The sequence below is a fragment of the Trachypithecus francoisi genome, unplaced genomic scaffold (genome assembly GCF_009764315.1).
Source record: "Trachypithecus francoisi isolate TF-2019V2 unplaced genomic scaffold, Tfra_2.0 Lachesis_group3, whole genome shotgun sequence".
Taxonomy (NCBI): Eukaryota; Metazoa; Chordata; class Mammalia; order Primates; family Cercopithecidae; genus Trachypithecus; species Trachypithecus francoisi.
The window spans coordinates 56,190,943-56,213,628 of record NW_022681468.1 but is presented as its reverse complement, the minus strand read 5'-3'; the positions used below and the strand labels follow the sequence as shown (position 1 = coordinate 56,213,628).

Sequence of the window (22,686 nt, the reverse complement as noted above, 5' to 3'; positions counted from 1 at the left end):
CTTCCACAAAAGACCAGCAAACCTAATTAGGCAGCACAGTAAAAGAACCATTCATCATGACCAAGTAGGCTATATCCCTGGGATGCAAAAATGGTTTAACATACTCAAATCAATAAATGTGATACACCACATTAGTGTAATAAAGGTTACATCATATGATCATCTCAATAGATGCAGAAAAAGCATTTAACAAAATTCAACATATTTCATGATGAAAACTATCAACAAGTTATGTATAGGAAAAACTGAACTCAACATAATAGAGGCCATATATGAAAAGACCACAACTAACATTGTACTCAGTGTTGAAAAGCTGAAAGCTTTTTCTCTAAAATCAGGAATAAGACAAGGATAACTACTCTTACCACTTCTATTCAATATAGTACTGGTCCTAGCCAGAGTGATTAGGCAAGAAAAAGAAATCAACGGCATTCAAATTGGAAAGGAAGACATAAACTTGTCTCTGTTTACAGATGACATGATCTTACATATAGAAAACACTTAAGGCTGCATCAAAAAGCTGTTAAAAATAATAAATGAATTCAATAAGATTGCAGAAAGTCAACAGGCAAAAATCATTAGCATTTCTATACAATAAAAAGGAACTATCTGAAAAGAAATTAAGAAAACAATTCTATTTACAATCCTACCAAAAAAATACTTAGGAATAAGTTTAACCAAAGAGGTAAAAGACCAAAAATTACAAAACATTGATAAAATAAATTGAAGGAGGAAACAGAGCAAGATAAGCAAATTGCCCTCCAGCAATTGCCCACACACACAGAGGAATATCAAGTTGAACAACTATCCATGCAAGACATTAACTTCATACAAACTAAAAAAAAAAAAAAAATCAGGTGAGAGATCACAGTACCTGGTTTTAGCATAACAAGAAAGAATGCATTGAAGAGATTTGGAAGAACAGTCTCACATTACCCCTCCCTCATTCCCAGGAGGCCCAGCACAGAGAGAGACTCCTTTCACTTGGAGGAAAGAGAAGGAAGAAAAGTGGTGGATTTTGCTTCATTTCCCAGAGAATTCTCCCTTAAGTGCATCGTGGCTGAGTATCTAGGAGTCTGCAAGAGTCACAATATAACTAGGCTTAGGGTGCCCTCTAGTGCTGAAATAGCTGCAGTGACCACAGGCTTAGTTAACATAACCGTCCCCTTTGATTTTTGGAAAGCCCTCTGAAAAAGGACCAGTACAAACAAGACCAAACTGTCGAACTGGAAAAAAAAAAAAAATGCCTAATTCTTCAATGTCCAGACAGCAACAACATTCAAAAGCACCAAGAGCATCCAGGATAAAATGACCTCACTAAAAGAACTAAAGAAGACATCAGCAGAAAATCCTGGAGTGATGACGTGCACCCTCTAACACAAGAAGAAATTCAGAAATCTATCACAGAAATTTTACAAAGAGATTAAAATAATTTTTTAAAATATGAAACTGAAAAATTCAATTGACAAACTGAAAATACATCAGAATGTCTCAATAACAGAATTGATCAAGCAGAAGAAAGAATTAGTGGCCTAAAAGACAAGCTATTTGAAAAAAATACAGTCAGAGAAAAACAGCAAAAGAATGAAAAAGAATAAAGTACACCTACAAGATCTAGAAATTAGCCTCAAAAGGGAATATCTAAGAGTTATTGGCCTCAAAAAAAGATGTAGAGAGAAATCAGGATAGAAAATTAATTCAAAGAAATAATTTTTTAAAAAAACTTTCCAAACAAAGAGAAAGATATAAATATCCAGGTAAAAGAAGGCCAAAGAATAACAAGAAGATTTCACCCAAATAAAACTACCTCAAGACCTCTCTTTCTTTATTCAACAAATATTTATTGAGTGCTCAACTTGAGCCAGATAAGGTTCTTAGACCAGGGAATCAGTAATTAACAGACACAAATAATTGCCTTTATGAAGCTCATGTTCTAGTGGAAATACACTACAATTAATCAACAAGATATATATATGTATATACATATCAGATAATGATAAATACTATGAAAAAAATAATGCAGGAAACAGGGGATAGAAACATGCCAAAATCGGTTTTGTCATTTTAAATAAGGTTCTCAGGGAAGATTTTCTCAGACAAACGAAAGTTGGGGAAATGTATTACAAATAGACCTGTCTCACAAAAAAATGCTAAAAGTTCTTTAATCCAAAAGAAAATGATGCTACTAACATGCAACAAGAAATCATCTGAAGGTATAAAACTCATTGATAAAAGTAAGTACACAGACAAATTCAGAATACTCTATTACTGTAATTGTGGTTATAAACCACATGTATCTTTAGTATGAAGACTAAAAAAGTCTCAAAATCATAATAATTAGAACAATTTGTTAACAGGCGATATAAAAGACATAAGACAACAAAAAGTCAAAAGAGTAAGGGGGGATGAAGTTAAAGTATAGAATGTTTTTCTTTATACACATAAAAGAAAGCAATTTCTCTTTTCTTTGCGATCAAAGTTATGTTTTTACTAGTTTAAAATAACATACTATAAGATGTTATTTGCAAGCCTCATACTAACCACAAAGCAAAAATCTGTAATAGATAACGCTAAAAATAAAAGGCAAGGAAGTAAAACATACTACTAAAGAAAATCATTTACTCAGGAAGGCAAGAGGGCAAAAAGGACGGGAGGGAGGGCAGAAGCACTTACAAAACAACCAGAAAACAAATAGCAAAAAGGCATTAGTAAGTTCTTACCTGACAATAAAAATAGTGAATGTACATAAACTAAAATCTCAAACTAGAAGACATAGAGTAGCTGAATGGACTTAGAATAAAAAAAGAAAGACCCCATATATGGCCTACAATAAACTCACTTCACATATAAAGATATAGAGAGACTGAAAGTGAAGGGATGGAAAAAATATTCCACACAAACAGAAACAAAAACTACAGCAAGTAGTTATATTAGATAAAATAGATTTCAAGTAAAAAATACTGTAGAAAGGGATAAAGAAGTCATTACATAATAATAATGAGGTCAATTCAGTAAGAAAATGTAACAATTATAAATATATATGCCACCAACATCAGAGCACTCAAACATATAAAGCAAATATTAATACATCTAAAGACAGAGATAGACTGTAATACTAGTAGAGGACTTCAGCAACACGTTTTTGGCAATATACAGGTCATCCAGACAGAAATCAACAAAAGAAACATGAGAATTAAACTACACTCTAGAGCAGATTTACCTGACATTTATACATTTCATCCAACTATTGAAGAGTATAGATTCTTCTCATCAGCACAGGGAGTACTCTGCAAGATAGACTGTATATTAGGCCATGAAACAAGTCTTGACAAATTCAAAAAAAATTGAAATCATGTCAAATATCTGTTCTGACCAATATAGAAAAACAAACTAGAAATCAATAATAAGACAAACTTTGGAAACTATACAAATACAAGGAAATTAGATGACATGCTTCTGAACAACCAATAAGTCAATAAAGAATTTAAGAATGAAGTTTTAAAATGTCTGGAAATAAATAAAAGTGGAAACACAACATACCAAAACCTGTGAGGCACAGCAAAGGCAGTACTAAGAGGGAAGTTGATAGCACTAAATACCTATATTAGAAACGCAGACAAACTTCAAATAACCTAATGATGAATTAGAAAAAAAAAAAAATCAAACCCAACATTAGTAGGAGGCAAGAAATAATAAAAGATCAGAACAGAAATAAATGAAATTGAGACCAAAAAAATACAGAAGATCAATGAAATGAAAAGTTGGTTTATTGAAAAGATACTGAAAAACCTTTAGCTAGACTAAGAAAATAAGAGAGAAGACCTAAATAAATAAAATCAGATATGAAAAAGGAGACATTACAACTGATACCAAAGAAATTCAAAGGATTACTAGAGGCTACTGTGAGAAACTACATGCCAATAATTTGAAGAGCCTAGAAGAAATGGATAAATTCTGACACATACAACCTACCAATATTTAGCCACGAAGAAATAGAAAACCTGAACAGACCAGTAATGAGTAACAAGATCAAAGCAGTAATGAAAAGTTTCCCATCAAAGAAAAGCCCAGAATCAGATGGCTTCACTGCTAAATTCTACCAATTGTTTAAAGAATAGACAACAATTAAATTCAAACTATTCCAAAAAATTGAAGAGCAGGGAATACTTCCAAACTCATTCTATGAGGCCAGCATTGCCTTGATACTAAAGCCAGATGAAGATACAAAAACAAACAAATGAACCAAAATCCTCTATAGGCCAGTGTCTATGATAATCATAGATGCAAAATCCTCAACAAAATACTGGCAAAGCAATTTCAACAACACATTAAAAAGATCATTCACCATTACTAAGTGGGATTCACAAATTAATGAAAGTGATACATCATATTACTAGAATCAAGGACCAAAACCGTATGATGATTTTAATAGATGATAAAAAAGTATTTAATAAAATTCAGCACCTCTTTATGATAAAAAAAAGAAACTCAACAAATTAGTTATGAAAGGGAAATACTTTAAAATAATAAAGGCCATATGTAACAAATATGACCCTAGACCATATGACCCAAACCCATAGCATCATACTGAATGGGGAAAATCTAAAAGCCTTTTCTCTAACATCTGGAATAAGCCAAGGATGCTCACTTTCACCACTTCTACTCAACAATATACTAGAAGTCCTAGCCAGAGCAATTAGATAAGATAAACAAACAAACAGTACCCAAATTGGAAAGGAAGAAGTCAAATTCTCCTGGTTTGCAGATTATATAATTTTATATTTAGAAAAGCCTAAAGACTATACCAAAAATCTCTTAGAACTGGTCAAAAATTTCAGTAAAGTTGCAGGATACAAAACAAATATGTGAAAATCAATAGCATTTCTATATTCCAGCAGTGAACAATCTGAAAAAAGAAATTAAGAAAGCAATACCATCTATAATAGCTACCAAAAAAAATGCCTGGGAATAAACTTAACAAAAGAAGTGAAAGATCTCTACAGTGAAAACTATGAAACACTGATGAGAGAAATTGCAGAGGACACCAAAAAATAGGAAGAATGTCCCATGTTCTTGAGTTAATATAATATTGTTAAAATGTCCATACTATCCAGTGATCTACAGATTCAATGCGATCCCTATCAAAACACTAATGAGATGATTCCTAACCAAAGTAGAAAAAACAATCCTCAAATTTGAATGGAACCACAAAAGACTCCAAATAACCAAAGCAACCCTGAGCAAAAAGAACAAAGCTGGAAGAATCACATTACTTGACTTCAAAATATACTACAAAGATATATCCAAACATAAATTTATCCACAAATCAAAATAGCATGATACTCATAAAAACAAATACATAGACCAAAGAAACAGAATTGAAAGTCTAGAAATAAATTCCAGGGCCAGATGGCAAAATAGTAACAGCTCTGGTCTGCAGCTCCCAGCAAGAACAACGCAGAAGGTGGGTGATTTCTGCATTTCCAACTGAGGTATGCACCTCATCTTATTGGGACTGGTTAGACAGTAGGTGCAGCCCATGGAGGGTGAGCCAAAGCAGGGTGGAGCGTCGTCTCACCTGGGAAGTGCAAGGGGTCAGGGAACCCTCTCCCCTAGCCAAGAGAAGCCATGAGGGACTGTGCCTTGAGGAATGGTGCATTCCAGCCCAGATACTATGCTTTTCCCACAGTCTTCGCAACCTACAGACTAGGACATTCAGTTGGGTGCCTACATGACCAGGGCCCTGAGTTTCTGTCCTAAACTGGGCAGCCATTTGGACAGACACCAAGCTAGCTACAGGAGCTTTTTTTTCATAACCCAGTGGCCCCTGGAATGCCAGTGAGAGAAAACTGTTTATTCCCCTGGAAATGGGGCTGAAGCCAGGGAGCTGAGTGGTCTTGATCAGCGGATCCCACCCCACAGAGCCCAGCAAGCTAAGATCCACTGGCTTGAAATTCTCACTGCCAGCACAACAGTCTGAAGTCAACCTGTGATGCTTGAGCTTGGTGTGGGGAGGGGCAGCCACCATTACCGAGGCTTGAGTAGGTGGTTTTCCCCTCAAAGTGTAAACAAAGCCACCGGAAAGTTTGGACTGGGCAGAGCCCACCACAGTGCCACAAAGCAACTGTAGCCAGATGGCCTCTCTAGATTCTTCCTCTCTGGGCAGGGCATCTCTGAAAGAAAGGCAGCAACCCCAGTCAGGGGCTTATAGATAAAACTCCCATCTCCCTGAGAAAGAGCACCTGGGGAAGGGGCAGCTGTGGGCACAGCTTGGGCAGACTTAAACATTCCTGCCTGCCAGCTCTAAAGAGAGCAACAGATCTCCCAGCACAGTGCTCAAGCTCTGCTTAGGGACAGACTGCCTCCTCAAGTGGGTCCCTGACCCCCATGACTCCTGACAGGAAGACACGTCATGTAAGGAGGTTCCTCAAAAAATTCAAATAGAACTACTATTTGTTCCAGAAATTCCACTTCTGGGTATATATCTGATGGAAATAAAATCACTATATGTAATAATAATGTATTGTATACTTGAAAATTGCTAAGAAACTAGATCTTACATGTTCGCACTACAAAAAAATGATAAGTATGTGAGATGATGAATATGTTAACAAGCTTGACTTAATCATTTCACAATATATGTGCTCTTTTGGTTACCCTGTCTATAGAATATCTTTTTTATCCCCTTTTCTTTCAGCCTATATGTGTCCTTAAGGCTTAAGTGAGTCTTGTGGACAACATATTGTTGGATCTTCCTTTTATTATTATTATTCACTTAGTCCATTTTGTGTTGCTATAAAGGAATATCTGAGGCTGCATAATTTATAAAGAAAAAAGGTTTATTTGGCTCACAATTGTGGATGTCTACAAAATGCAAGATGAGGCATCTGTATCTGGTGAAGGCCTCAGGCTGCTTCTACTCGTGGTAAGAGGTGAAAGGGAACTGGTGTATGCAGAGCTCACACAGAGAGGGGTGAAGTGTCAGGTTCTTTTTAACAACCAGCTCTCTTGGGAACTAACACAGTGAGAACTCACTCGCTCCTAAGGGAGAACCTTGACATACTCATGAGAGGTCTGCTCCCATGACCCAAACACCTCCCACTAGACCTTGCCTCCCAACAACTGGGATTAAATTTCAACATGAGGTTTGGTAGTGACAAACATCCATATCATAGCATCCATTTTGCCACATTGGTGTCTTCTTTGTTTTAATTGACAAATTAAAAAAATAAAGCTAGTTAACATATTTATCACCCCTCATACTTACCATTTTTGCAGTGAGAACATTTATTCTCTTAGCAATCCTCAAGTATACAAAACCTTTATTAACTGTAGTCACCATGATGTACAATAGATCTCCAGAAACTATTCCGTCTAATTGAAACTTTGTAAACTTTGATACACATCCCCCCAATCCCTGGTAACCACCATTCTGCTCTCTGCTTATATGACTTTCACATTTTAAGTTTCTACATGTAAGTGACATCATGTCGTATTTGTCTTTCTATGCCTGGCTTATTTCACTTAACGTAATGTCCTCCAGGTTCATCAATGTTGTCACAAATGCAGTATTTTATTCTTTTTTAAGACTTGATGGTATTCCATTGTATACATATACCACATTTTTGTTATACAGTCATCTGTTGATGGACGTAAGTTGATTCCATATTTGGCTATTGTTAGTAATGCTATAATATAATGACCACAAAAGTGCAGATATCGCTTCAATATACTGGCTTCATTTTCTTTGGATATATACCCAGTAGTAGAATTGCCTGATTATATGATAGTTCTATTAACTCTGTTCTTTCTGTTGGAAAAATAATCCATCTGCATTTAAAGTAACTATTGATAGGGAAGGACTTACTATTGCCATTTGTTTTTTTCTGACTGTTTTATAGTTCCTCTGTACCTTTTTTCTCTCTGCTGTCTTCCTTTGTGATTTGTTGCTTGTTTGTTTTTAGTAGTATACTTTGATTCCTTCTCTTTATCTTTTGTGCATTTACTAGAGATTTTCTTCTTTGGGTGGTTACTGGAGGTTATCATGAGCCTTATATAAAATATCTGTAGTTATAGCATTCTATTGTAAGCTGAAAAAAACTTCAAACACATACAGAAACCCTATACTTTCATTGTTCCCCTCCCTTGACACATTTTATTCTATTGATGTTACACTTTACATCTTTTTACATTGCATATTACTAACAAATTCTTATAGCTGTAGTTATTGTAATACTTTTGTCTTTTAACTTTTACACTAGAGTTAAAAGTGATTTGTACATCCCTATTATAGTTTTAGAGTATCTGAATTTGACTATATACTTACCTTTACCAGTGAGTTTTAGACTTTCATATGTTTTCATGTCATGACTTATCATCCTTTTGTTTCAACTCAAAAAGCTCCCTTAACATATCTTGTAAAGCAGGTGATGATGAAATTCCCTCAGCTTTTGTTAGTCTAGAAATGTCTTTATCTCTCTTTCATTTGTGAAGGACAGCTTTGCTGGGTACAGTATTATTGTTTGGTAGGTTTTTCTTCTTTTAGTACTTCATCCTAGCTTACAAGGTTTCTGCTGAAAAGTCTACCAGTAACCTTATGAGAGTTCCCTAGTATCTCTTTTCTCTTGTTGCTTTCAAGACTCTCTGTCTGACTTTTCACAGTTTGGTTATAATATGTCTTAGAGTATTTTAAGGTTTTTCGGATTTTTTTGAACACATTAATCTGGAAGTCCATATCTGTTCCAATATTTGGAATGTTTACAGCCAGTATTTTTAAAATAAGACTTCTGTCTCACTCTGTTCCTTCTGAAAATCCCATAATTCATATGCTCATTTGCTTGATGGTGCTTTCTTCACTCTTACGCGTTCTTCACTCTTTTAGATTCTTCTCTCTTTTTGTTTCTCTAATTGACTAATATCAAATGACCTGTCTTTGAGTTAGCCAACTCTTTCGATTCTTCTCTTGAAGCTTTTGATTGAATTTTTCAGTTCTATCATTATTCAGATGGTCCTCCACTTATGACAGTTTGACTTATGATTTTTTTTTTTACTTTATGATGGTGCAAAAGTGATAGGCTTTCAGTAGAAAGTGGTACAGTACCCTCTCACAATGCTGGACAGTAGCAGCAAGCCATAGCTTCCATTTAGCCACATGATCATGAGGGGAAACAACCAATACCCCTACAGTGCACTGTGTTGCCAGATGATTTTGCCCAACCATAGACTAATGTCCTTTAGGGCAACTATAGGCACAGTTAAGATAGGTTAGGTTAATGTATGACATTTGATAGATTAGGTGTATTGGATGCATTTTTAACTTATTACATTTTCAATTGACAATGGGTTTATCACAACATAACCCCATTGTATATCAGGAAGCGTCTATATTCTTCAGCTCCAGTATTTCCGCTTGGTTCCTTTATATTATTTTGACTTCTATTCTCCTTTTGTTCATGTACTCTTTCCTTGATTGTTTTAGTTTTTTATCGTTGTTCTCTTGCATCCCATAGAACTTCTTTAGGATTATTTTAAATTTGTTTTCAGGCAATTCATAGATCTCTATTTCTGGGGTGAGTTGCTAAAGCTTTACTGTTTTCCTTGAGTGGTTCATATTTGCCTGATTCCTCATTATTTGTGTAGCCTTGCATTGGTGTCTGTGCATTTATAGGAGCAAATACCTATTCCTGTCTTTATACACGGTTTCAGCAGGTGAAGATCTTCTCCTGTTGGGCCACTGGGCTGATAGGATTGCCAGAATCATGGTAAATTGGGGTTGGAGCTGAGTCACATGACTGCTGCTGGGTTCACAGTTACCAGGGGCTCAAGCAGGCATGGATCCTATGCAGTCACTGGGTAGACTGAACTGCCTTCAGGACCTTGGTCAGTAGGGCTGGTGCAAAGATGTCGGTCTGCTTCAGGGTTTCCAGATGGCAGGCCTGTTACAAGGTAGTGTAGCTTCCTCCAGGTGTCCCTGGGAGAACTTCCACTGCATGACTGGGTGGGTCCCTTGGCAGGTGGTGCTAGTCTCATACCATGGCTGACAGGAACTCAATAACAGGGATGGTTAAGCATCCACGGCTGAGACCAATGTCTCCAGGCCTGCCTCTGGGGACATGGGCTTGTGTGTCTCCCTCCAAGTCTACGGGTAGGCAGAACTGCTCAGGCTGCAGCTGAGAGGTGCTGGAGTTGAGTTGCAAGGCCATGTCAGGATCTGCACTGAGATCCAGGTCAAATGGCCTGCCTACAAAGGCATAGATAGGTATGTCTCCCACGAGGTCCCTGAGTGGGCAGAACTGCTTTCAGACCCAGCTAAGAGGGGTTAGAGCCAAATTACAGGACAATTTCAGAGTCCACAGCTGAGACTAAGGTTGATAAGCCTGTCACCTAAGGCATGAATGGTCATGACTCCTCCCAGGTATCTTGGCAGATGGCTCTGGAGGCAGCACCAGGGCTAAATGGAGTTGTATCTGAGTCCACAATGGGATGGGTATATTTCTGGGTAAGGGTTCTATATCCAGATCTGGACTCAGGTCTGTCCTCTCAAAATGACTCTCCTAGATGTTGGGTTCCACCAAGATTTAACAACCTCCTACCTAAATCCCAAAGCTCACCCAAAGGCACTTTCATCCATAGATAGCTGTTTAATTGTTGATGCTGAGGGAATATGATCAGGAGACCACCTACTCTACCGTACTGTTGACCGTCACTCCCTCTGATGTTGTTTTGGTGACAATCAGTACTGCAGGCACAGAGCCACCCACTGCCCACCACTTACCATCTAATGGGCCACCTGAAGAATGGCAGTCGGCAAACAAACTGTGTCACTAGCTCTCTGGGGCCTTGTTTGTGATTCTTTAGAAACCCAGACCTCATTGACACCACAGTGCTATGTATTCTTCACTGACCTGGAATTATCTCTAACCACTCAGATATTTTTTAGCTCTCACTCATCCCCCAACACACACACACACACACACACACACACACACACACAGAGGCAGAGAGAGAGAGAGAGAGAGAATATGAATCAGAGACAGAGAAAGAGAAAACAAGGCTCTGCCACCTACTAGGCATTAACCAATAGCTTATCGCTCAGCTCCATGGTTTTGTTTTATTCCCTTTAAGGATCTTTTCTCCATAAGCTTCCTGAGTTCATGCCCTGCTTCTTCATCTTTCTCCCTTGTTGACTTCAAAACAAAAGCCACCAACTTCCTGCTGGGAAATGGAGGTGGAGAAGAGCAGGAATAGGGTTAAGGTAAGACTGTTCTTCACCACTCCCGAGAGCATGAAAGCACCCTGACCTTGCCCATTTATTTTCTAGGCAGGACTCAGTGGCTTTATCTGTATACAATGACAAAGGTTAATTAATTAACTGCCTCTGGCCTGGTTGCCCTAGCAACTGGCTTTGGTTCATAACTAAATTCTAGCAAGGGATATTTCGCAGAGACTTTTTTGACTTATACTAGAAGAGAAATTAGATAAGAATTTAAAGAGAAAATTAACTGGTTGTAAGAGAAGCTTTTTCCATTCATTAAAATCTTTGAATTTCTATCTTATAACTGTGGTTATGTCCTTATTACTCAAGGTCACAGTAAAAAAGTTTCTGGTTACATGATGTTTTTTCAAATTAAAGAAACAAACATCCAGAGGCATTTAAACCAATCTAAAACAGCTCCCACTCCTACCCTCACCCCGACAGAGCTCTGGAAAACCAATATGAACTAAACCAAGGGATCTGCTGTGGGAGCAACAACTCATTCATAATTCCCACTGACCAAGCTCAGCCCTGGCCATCAGCACATTGACACACATTGCAACCAACCAGCCCCAATTCTCTCCTTTATGGAAACCACTCTGTGCCACTGTGGAAACTGTTCAAACCTTTTCCAGCCCATTAATTTCTCCGTATTTGAGAGTAACAGCATTTCCATCTCTTAGATTAGATTTTGTTCATTAAATTCTCATCTCACTTCCCAACCTGCCAAATTTTCATCAGTAGAGATCTGGGATTCAGACACCACAACCCATTAAGCACAACATCTTGGAATTTACAATTTTGTTTTACAAAACCCTCCACAGACAGTCTATCTTACATACATTAGCGCAGTAAAAGATTAAATATAAATGGATGCTTTCTAAAGCATTTTAAAGGTATGACTGCTTAACACTTCAAATACAATTTCCATTTTGAAGAATACTCTTAATCATGCATAATATGCAAAGACTGGAGATCTCAAATTTTTGTTTGTTTGCTTTTAATGATAAGTATTTAATGTAACTATTTGTCAACTTGCTCTTTTAAAAGCTTTTCTTTAAAAGAAAAAACTAGTGAGTGATCGGGGATGAAACATGATGGTTTGGGAGCATGATGTTAGAAGACTTAAAGTAGAAAATTTTGATGATCCTACTGTGTTATGCCAGAAAAGAGGAGTTAAGTGGGAAAGCCTGAACTCTTAGAGGGAAACAATACAGCCCCCTTGTCAATTTTGTTTGCTTGGGTGTGACCTCCATGATCAAAGGAAGGCAGGGCATAGAGACAACGTTAAACAGTTCCAGGGGACAGCCTGACAACATTAAGTCTTATTGGTCAGCCCTCCGACTTCTTTCTTCTAAGCAGAGGGATATCACCTACTGAAGCACTGGGCCAGTGGGACCATACAGAACTGATTGTGTCTGCAGATGCCAGAAGTAGGAAAGCCCCCATCAATGTGAGAGGAGCAGCAAAGGCCTAAGAATAAAAAATTCTACCCCAAGAGTTGAAAAGACAACCCAGAGGTAGGGTGCTGGAGGAAAGTTCCAGGCCTACATAGCTTGATCCAAATAAGGAAGAGTTTAATCATGGGAAGGAGCAGCTTTAGGGGTTTTACAAATAATCTTTCAGTCTCAGGAAACTAAAGCAGGGCTGTCCTCTGAGGAAAGCCATATCCTGGTTTAAATATTTGGGACTTACATTCATTCTAATGCAAAAGCTAATCATGTCAGAGATGAAAAAATTCATATACAATTTCTCACATTTCCTGATCAGGCTGTTCTACAATGTGATTAACACTGTGATCACAATAAAAATGTTTTATTTAGTGGATAATCGTATGTACCGGTATCTACCATTTCCAAATGTCTCCCTTTATTACCCTTATTCAAGAAAGTCCTAATAGTTAAGTGATTTACTGATCACTTAAAATGCCAGCCTCGCCATTAGGAGGTACATTCACTATACGTTGCTTAATTTTATAGTACATTATTTCTTTATAAACAGACACATTACTGTAGAACATTAATTAAACCTTTTCCCCATTATGCAGTACATTTTGAAGACAACAGTGTAACCAAGTGTTGCCTTGACAGATATGCCTGTGACTCCATTTCTTGGCTCACAAAAGAAACAGATTCCCCAAGAAGTAGTGCTACTGGGACTCCGGGATTAGGCAACAGACAGCTATGATTTGTGAAAGACGTACTTAATGAATAATGCATGGCAGATGCGCTTCAACAACCCAATTTGCTGAACTATTTAGCATCAATAACCTAGCTATAATGGAAACAGAAGGCCTTTTAGAGGTAGATTATGAGAAGAGTTTTAATAAAATGATATCACTCCAATCATGTGCATAACATTTGCATTTAGTAGAAGCTGATGTTTAGATTGGTATAAAAAGAAAACTTCTGCAGCCACTTTTTGTAAAGCTCTCACTCAGAAATACACTGACATATGAGAGCTGTGCGAGGATCAGCCATTAGGGAAGGATTTGAAGAAACACTGAGCAAGTTCTTCTCCCTGCAAATCACACAGACTAAAAAGGCCACACTCTGATTTCAGAAAATCCTTCTGGTTGAAAAATAATTCTAATGAGCACAAAACTACAAGCAAATTTCCTATTTGCTTTGAGACAGAATGGCAAGTATTACATAAAAATTCCTATGGCATAATATATTTTCTAACATTAATGGAAAAGGGCAAGAGTAGTGTCATAAAACTAATCTTCAGTAAATCATTTGCTAAATGCATTTGAATTACCTATTTCATATTTCCCTGCTGACCCCCTGCTCTCCAAAATCAATATTCAAGAAAAAACTTGCCCTGAGATGCCCTAGAAACCATTAAAATGCTATGTGTGAGCTATCCAATTAGCAATATTTAAATGAAAATTTATAATTTAGTGCTTTCCCATTGATAAGAATGAGAAAGTTACATGCATGTCAACTTTTCTAGTACTAATAACATATGTAAAAAATAGAACTAAATTTGATAAGAACAGGATTTTACTGTTGCATCAGTAGAATTTATTGAGTGACCAGAGGTGAGTTCAACATTCAATATTAGTAGTTACATAATGACAGGAGAAATTTCCTAGGGCAAAAGACTTGTCTGGAACTCATACTCATAAAGAATGGTCAAAGCCCATCTTCCAAGAGGAACACAATAAAATTCCCCCAAAACCCATCCTTGTATCTCTTGAAGCCTTGAAATCTATATCTCTAAAGCCTAAGAGTTCACTGAGCTGGAGACTGGATTTAGGGATCCCAACTTCTCATCATAGTAACTTAACTGCTTGGTCAGATGTGAGCAGTTAGGGCCTTAGAGAAAGTCATTATAAATGCAAGACATAGGCTTCTGCTGAGAAGGGAACTGATAAATATTGAGTAGCTACTACCTGCTAGGCCTTGTGCTAGGTAATCCATGCACCGTCAACAATGATTTGAAAAGGTGAATATTGAAGTTGACAAAATAAAATGAAGGTAAAATAAATTGAAGAACCAAAGTATGTATTTTTGCAATGCAACCTTGGAGAAAAGAAAGGTAAATTGAAACAAAATAATATAGGGAGGGGCCCTACTGGAACTACACTGTCTGTCTTGGAGAAGGTGCTGAGTAAGCAAGTGGACAGACTCCAGTACCTCATGGCAGGCCCCTTGTTAGACACTCTTATGGCATCTTATACCTTTCCTTCCTGGCACTTATCCAGGTTTAAAACCATACACATATTTATATGACTATTTGACTCTCTTTTTTGCTCAGCTATAAGCTCCATGACGGCAGGAACTTCATCCGTGTTCATCTCCTCTGGTTCCCTAACACCAAACACAATTCCTGACACCTAAGAGGTGCTTAGTAAATATTTATTGCTGACAGAAGAAAAGGATAAAGGGAGAAAGGCAAGAGGCCAGGAGCATGGTGAAACTGTTAATGTGCATCCTAAGTCTCATATGGCCTGGGAGCTGGGGTGGGGTTAGCCAGCCCAGCCAGCCCTGCCCATTTCCTGCCTTTTCCTGGGGCAGGGAGGCATAAACTGGTAATGAGGAGGGCTGACAACACATCTGCTCCACTTGCCCTGAAAATCCATTTGCGTGTCCACACTTGAGGCTGCTCTGGATAAGCCAGAATCTCCCTAATGAGATTTCTTCCAGCATTTGTCCTAGTTTTCTTTGAGGTAAAATCAGAGAGCAGGCAGGATCTGAGAAAACGTTAATAATTTGCATTGATGTAAAACTCTGACTACATTTATGTAAGCTTTATCTGCCCAAGCAAGGGAACTACAAACTACTTGGTCAAGTTAGCAGTGTGGTGCTTTCCCCCAGTCAGCGGTTCTGTGTTAACATAGATGTTTGTGCATCACCAAGTTCACTGTACAGTGGTTTCACTACTGCCATAGAATTTCTTTCTGCCACATTACCTTTCCTCTTCTCTTATTTCCTATAGAGTCTGCTGTGAGCTAACTTCCTCTAGCCCCACTCGTAACTCCTCCAGGACTGTCCCCTAGTTTATACCACTCCCACTGTGATGTTAGCACCTGCTGCTGGGAGAGGGGGTGATTTTAAATATGCTGACTGGCATACAAGGCTTAACAAGCTACAAAGGCTGCCATGTCTGCACCATGTCAATCCTGCTTATGTGCTCAAAGGATTCCTAGAGCAGGCTAGTTACAATCCAAAAGCTGAAATCCTGTGTTTACAACAGACTGAAAGGGATGTCCTAGTCACACTCCGGCATCAGTTGTCCCTGAGCTCTCTCTCTCCTGTCCAGTTTAGAGGGCCAATTGAAAAGCTGCTGCCAGTGGCTTCCCTGCCAGGGCGGCTAAGTAGCGTGACAGTTTAGATACTCCAAAAAGCCCACACCACTGGCACAAAGACAATCTTTCTGCGAAACAAAGCGCAAGAGACTGCAAAAATGCTGGCAGCTGACACCCATGGTCCTTCATGTATCTACTGATTGCAGAGCAGATGGGGTTTAAAAAGGAAGAAAGCATGCTGGAAAGTCTATCTGCTCCACCTTTTACAGTAAAAATAAAACCTGTTCATGTCAAGCAGACACTGAGTACTGACAGCACAGAATTCTAGCACCTAGCTGCCTCATCCACCACTACAATTTGCAAGTGGATTACTAGGAATTAAGAGACCAACTTCAAACTGAACTCCCATTCCAGAAGCATTGGTTTGGGTAGACAGAAAAGAGAACTGCAGATATAACCACTAAAAAGGGTAATGTTTCTCCTTTATCAGAGCTTTGGGTATTTTCATCAAAAAGATCACTGGGTGGGAGAACTCTCAGGTATGATTCAGACGGAGACCCTCCTCAGCACTGGAGGCAGAGCTGTGCCAGGAGAACATATAGATTGTGTAAATATGCTCTGTTACATCTGATGTGTAGCCTTGTGTTTTCTCCATGTAGTTCCAAGAGGTAGGACTAGTGCCAAAGGGCAGAAACTACAAAAGAACAGATTTGGGTTTAACATAAGCAGGAACTAAAGAGCAGCCTAGACACAGTGTTGTCACCTGCTAGTGGCAATGAGTTCTCTGCCAGTGGATGCCCAATCTCTTCTCACAGATAAGTGAGGAATCGCAACTCTTGCAATGGACTAAATGTTTGTGTCTCCCAAAAATTCCCAGCCTCCAGAACTGTGAGAAATAAATGGCTGCTGTTTAAGCCACCTCATCTATGGTATTTTGTTATAGCAGCCTGAACTAAGACAGCTCTTGAAGTCTAAAGAGGCTAGACAGGGTGCAAACATACCCTTCTGGTATTTCCCCCAAAGGAAATGCATCCAAAGGCAACATCTTAACAGAAACCATAATCAGAAAGTTTATCAAATTGTCCCAAAGAGTCATCTATCTGAAAGAGAAGAGAAACAAATGCACCCTAAAGAAACAGACATAGAAGAGAGAAACCCTGTTTTAAAACAAAGAAAAGAAGAAATTGATTTTAAAGTAAAGGATGAGAAGCAAAGCCTTAAGAAGCTCCTGAGGTGACCAGTAGACAGAGACAGCCATGGTACCTAGAGATTTTAGGGCCAAATTTGAGTGCATGGCCAGGAGATTTCAAATCTAGACTGGAACAACTTCCTGCTAGGGTATTACAGAAGGTGTTCAAGCTCTGGATGAGTGATTGGATTACATCAGGAGTTAGGGGCTGGGACTTCTAAACTCTCAAATTACATATCATATTTTGTGAGTATGTGTTGATGTACATTTTCTGGAGAGAGGTGACAGCTTTTTTTCAGATTCTAAAAACGTACATAGCACTGTTTTAGATAAACTCCAGAGCATCTTCGAATTCAATCTGCATGTTTAATATCAAATATTTGGAGATGAATCACTTTTTTACTTGACATTATATGATGACAATTTAAAGATGATAACCAGTATTAATCCTTGCTTTTTCTGGGCCTGAGAGTAAAAGAATACATTTTCCTTCTACTGAATAATTGTACTTCAGGTAATCCTGGATTTTGTAGTCATTTTATGGAGCCCTGGGAATGCAAACATACCACAGTGTCTAAATAATATGCCCAGCCTAAAGAGGGAGATGTACACAGTATCTATAGTGTCTATTTGTCCTTCACCTCTCCAACCTCCCTTCCCTCTTCTGGCAACTGCCTTAATGTTTGCTTGAGGATCCACCCCCTCCCATTCTCAAATAATACGATCTGGGTAGGGCCAATCGTCAGTTCTGGGGGTGAACCTTTTTCAGTCAGAGTATTACCTTCCTGGCCACAATGAGCAGTGTAGGGCAGGCTGGTAACCTCGTTCAGTCTGGGCCTGGTGGCTGTCAGGGCATTTCCTGGGAACATTGGGACAAGACTCTAACATTTTTTATCCTGGATTTAAACCTCTGAGTTGCTGACAGGCACCCAGTAACTATGCGAGGTCCCAAAATAGAGCCAACATTGAAGAAACAGATCCAATAAATGAGTTTCAAGAACCCAGTTCTTGGTTGTATAGTTTTAGCCATGAATTCAGGCACAGTTGAGGCTGTATCACATATGACTCATATGTACCAGTAAACTCTCTCTTTTTAACAACACAAGACAGTTTAGGTTGGGTTTTCAGTCACTTGCAACCGAAAGAATCCTGACTAAACTAGTAGTTGAAAATGCAGCACTAAAGTTTGACAGTTACCTTTTAGAGTCCCCATAAAATAAACTTCTGTCAATTAACACGACTTCCCCTATGCACACCTAATTGTGCACCTTTCTTCATAGAAAGGGTCCTTTTATTTGCTTTCCCCTCCCCTGTATCTTTGTTTCCTCTTCCCTCTTTTAAAGTACCTCCAAGATAACATAAATTTCCTTGAGGACTCATATTTCCATTTAAAACATGCTCTGAAATACAATCAGCCCTTGAAATCATTTCACAGAAACCTTAACAAGGCAAAGCAGCAAAAGGAATGTAAAATGTAATATGGCCACGGTTTTTGAACAGGGGTATTAAGGCCTAATGAGGAAACAGAACTCCTTCCAGTTTCATTTATCCTAAGAAACTAAAATCAGTGTAAAAGCTAATGTCACTCTTTTCACAGAAATAAATTAATTTTTTCATGGAGAAAAAAATATGGGCTTTAAAGCCTGAGACTTAATCTTCTGTTTGTTATTTGTGAAATTATAATTCAAATGGCAATTAGCAAGTGACTAGAAACCAAACCTTGATCCCAGAAGACTTGAAGGCTATTGATAACAGAGACAGAAATAAAACAGGCAAATTAACACTTTGCCTGATATGTTCATTGAGCTTGTGAATACTTGGCAAACCACTATTTAGCACAGTCCTTTCTATAATTATTTACACCACATGCAACATTATGGTGGTAAGCCAGACACACATAGTTACACCTAATTTGAAATTAGACAATTAATCAATCAATAAAACTAATAGGAAAAGTTTTATTGTAAAGTTTTTACTTCAATTGAAATAGTAGCAAAAGAAGCTCAGAAGTGATAACACAGAATTCTGCATATTATAAAATTTAAAATAAGAATAGCAATTACTCGATAAAGTAGCTGTAAATACCAAAAAAATTTTAGACAACCTTTTCAACATGTCATTAACCCAATAGTTCACAAGAAAGCGAATCTATGTAAACCTCTACATATCTAACAATTTGCCTCAGTTGGAATATTTTCCCAGACTGACTTATTTACTGTCATTCTAGAAGTAAATGAAAACATATCACTAGAATGGGTTCTCTGATTTTCTCAGGTTTATCTAGAGGCACTTATTCAGATAGAACAAGAGTTCATTCATCCCGCTACATTAAACCCAAACTTACATGGTTTTCTAAATTTCTTTAGTTCTAAAAGTTTTCTTTTATGCTACATTTAATTACAGAACTTTTCAATCATAAAATTATCCCACCATCACTTTAAAAAGACCAGTTCAGAGGAACATTGGTCAAATCCTATGGCTCAAAGCTTTAAAAAATTGGCAAATTGTAGTGTTAGATTTTGCAACATCTTCTCTCTCCCCACTTCCTGTGAATTCTGAAGCATACAAGTTGAGTTCCAACTAATTTAGTTTTAAGACATCTTTATGACAGCTGTTGGGATACTTGAACAGCCATACCTTCTGATAAGGAGAGCAACATGTACACAGAGACTCTATTTCCATAGAAATGCATTGAGCTGTATTGTTCTTGGAGCCCAGCTCTGCCTGATTGAAGGCTCAGGGCCCTTTGAGTCAGCTAAGTCAAAATACAATGGCTGGAAGTCATCATTTCAGGTCTTTAAAAGATGCTCAATTGTGGTCAGACTAAGTACAAAGGCTTATGAAACATTAGACAAAAACACAAGCCATTCTTCATATGGCTTACAAATTTATAGCCTATAAAAGAATATAAACTAACCACTTGAAATTTGAGATGGCAATGGAAATGGGATATTGGGGCAACGCAAAAGCATTCCCAAAACACTGTAAGCACTTAAAGTATAAAATATGCTAATATATAAAAATAATATTTTATTAACAAGTTTTCATTCCTAAAATAAAAGGAAAATACAAAGGAAAGTAAATTTGGAGTCTAAAACACAGTTCCAATAAAATTATTTCATTTTTAAGTATATACATTCTTTAAGTAGTTTGTTCCGTGTAATAATACTCAAAAGTAAAATAATCTTTTCTAGAAAATAGTAATAGCTAATTAAAGCTACCAAGTCACACATCTGGAGCATGAATTATTAATGACCTTAAGAGTTGGTAGTAAGCTAACATAAAAGGCAGCTTAGTACTGCAAAATACTATAGAAATAGGAGAATCAATGGAGGGAAAACTAGCCCTCTTGAGGGAAAGAAATAGTCTCTATAATTGTGTCTCAAATATGCATAAAGCAAGAAAACTAGAGATTACTGGTAAACCCAACAACCAGCCATAAAAGTTCCATTAATGAACATTATTGATGCAGTTAACTACTAGATAGAGTAACTGTTGTATCATCAACACAAGAGATACAGGTTTCACTTTAGATTAGTATTAAACATTTAAAATGCTTGTTAAAAGGACTAATTTTTTAAGCATCTTAAAATGGTAACTAGCAGATGAACCAAAATATCAAGGCCAGCTCTCAAGTCACAAGTACTTAACCCCAAAATTCCCATCTGGAACATCCTTTAGAACACCAGCACTCCCCACAAAAAAAAAAAAAAAAAAAAAAAAAAAATTTACCTTTACCAGCAAAGAAAGAGATATGCAAGAGCCAAGCATGCAGCAAAACAGGACAATCTGGAACCAACAGGCAAAAAACAGCTGTCTTGCATCACTGCCCACCTTCCAGAAAGTTCTCATTTGTATGGATTTGTCAGCAGTTCCCATTCATCAACTCAGCAGTGCAGAAGAAGAGAAATTCATCACTCAGGTTCTGACATGTACTGTTTCCAAGTTTTCAACCACAGTGTGCTTCTGTGGCTTTCTTAGTTGAAAAACTTCGAGAAAATTGAAATAGTTAACTATATTTAGAAACTTCTAACAGGTCATTAATAAAGATAATAGCAAGAAAAAAGAAAATTCTAATGCTATTGTATGCCCATGCTTCAATTCAGTCAGCCAGTCTTCTTGGAGAATCTTTTTTTCCAGATATTGAGTTCAGTAAGTTGCTACCCACTATAGCCCTATTTTTACCCCACCCATTCTGTGGGTGTTAAGATAAGGGATACAACTTTTTCCTTCGTGTGTGTGTTTAACTTCTCTAATTAATGAAGGTCTTCAGGTTCTACAATCTAAGGAATTGAAAACTCAGGTATCCTTGAGAACCAAAGCAATTATTTTCTGCCCATATAGAAAAATACTATTTAACTCAACTGTAAAAGAGTAAAAACATTTAGTTAGTGCTTCCTATGTGTCAGATACTGTATTGACAGGAGATATAATAAATGACAACTCAGAAAACTCTAATCACAGGTAATTCTAAAAGTTTTCTTTATCTGAAGTAGCAACCTAAACATGAATGAATTTTCTTTTCCAGATCTATGAATGTTGGTGGGAGTTCTTATCTTTCCTTGACTCGTCCAATTCTGGTACAGCGCTTCATAATCTCTGGCATAACTAAAAAACAAAAGAAGGGAAGCAAAGCAACAAGATTCCGTAGATCACTACCCGTCATCTCTCCCTGGAAACATCTTATCTTGAACTTTATCCACTGGAGATAATATTGTATTGGAGAAGGACCAGCTAGCCTGAGGCAAAACTCCCAAAATCATGGGGTTTATTTTCAGAGCTCTATACACTTCTCCTTTCAGCTTCTCTTTTTTGCTCTATACCAGCATATAGCACAATATCTGGCCCAGAAGAAGTATTCAATAAATAATGTTGTTTCAACTAATTAAATAATTAATTGGTTGATTATATTCCTGGATTCCTTGGCTACCATCAGCCAAGTTCTACACCATCAATGTAACAAGCTCCCTGTCCTTAAGAGTCTTATCACAGCTAGTCGTCTAAGAAAGTAATCGCAGATGTAATTAAAATGCTAACAGCAGGGAGGAGGTGCTCAAACTTGAATATCCTGGTATAGGTAAATCATGTCAACAACTATTTATCTGAGAGCTCCTATAAGTACAATGAATCCCAGGATTAAAATTTCAGACATTATCAAAAGCTGAGGCCAGGAAAATTTCTCAGATCATATAACATCTGCCCCTAATCAATGTGGCCATGCTCAGAGCCAAGGCCTGTGACCTCTGCTGGAGAAAGGAAGAGGAGGGAATAGACTGCATCCCAGTGAGCCAATCTTTAGCTTTACATATTTTCTATGTTCCTCATTACTACAAAATGAATCTGAAATAGATTGTGCAAAAATCATTTAAAAATGTATAATGAGACCCACCCAAGAACAGTGAAAATATGGTAGTCTCTTATTAGCACATATGCTATTTACATAGAATTTACATAGAGGCATACTACTATACTGGTTAGCAGCACAGACTC

At 37.6% G+C, this 22,686-nt stretch overlaps 1 long non-coding RNA gene across 1 annotated transcript in view; it reads right to left on the bottom strand.

Annotated features, from left to right (window-relative positions):
* The window catches only part of LOC117069693, a 325,386-nt gene extending 304,065 nt beyond the window's left edge, over positions 1 to 21,321 (bottom strand). The window contains exon 1 of the long non-coding RNA XR_004431636.1: positions 20,929 to 21,321. This is a non-coding gene — a long non-coding RNA (uncharacterized LOC117069693). The remainder of the gene's footprint in view (positions 1 to 20,928) is intronic.
* Between the last annotated feature and the right edge of the window lie 1,365 nt (positions 21,322 to 22,686).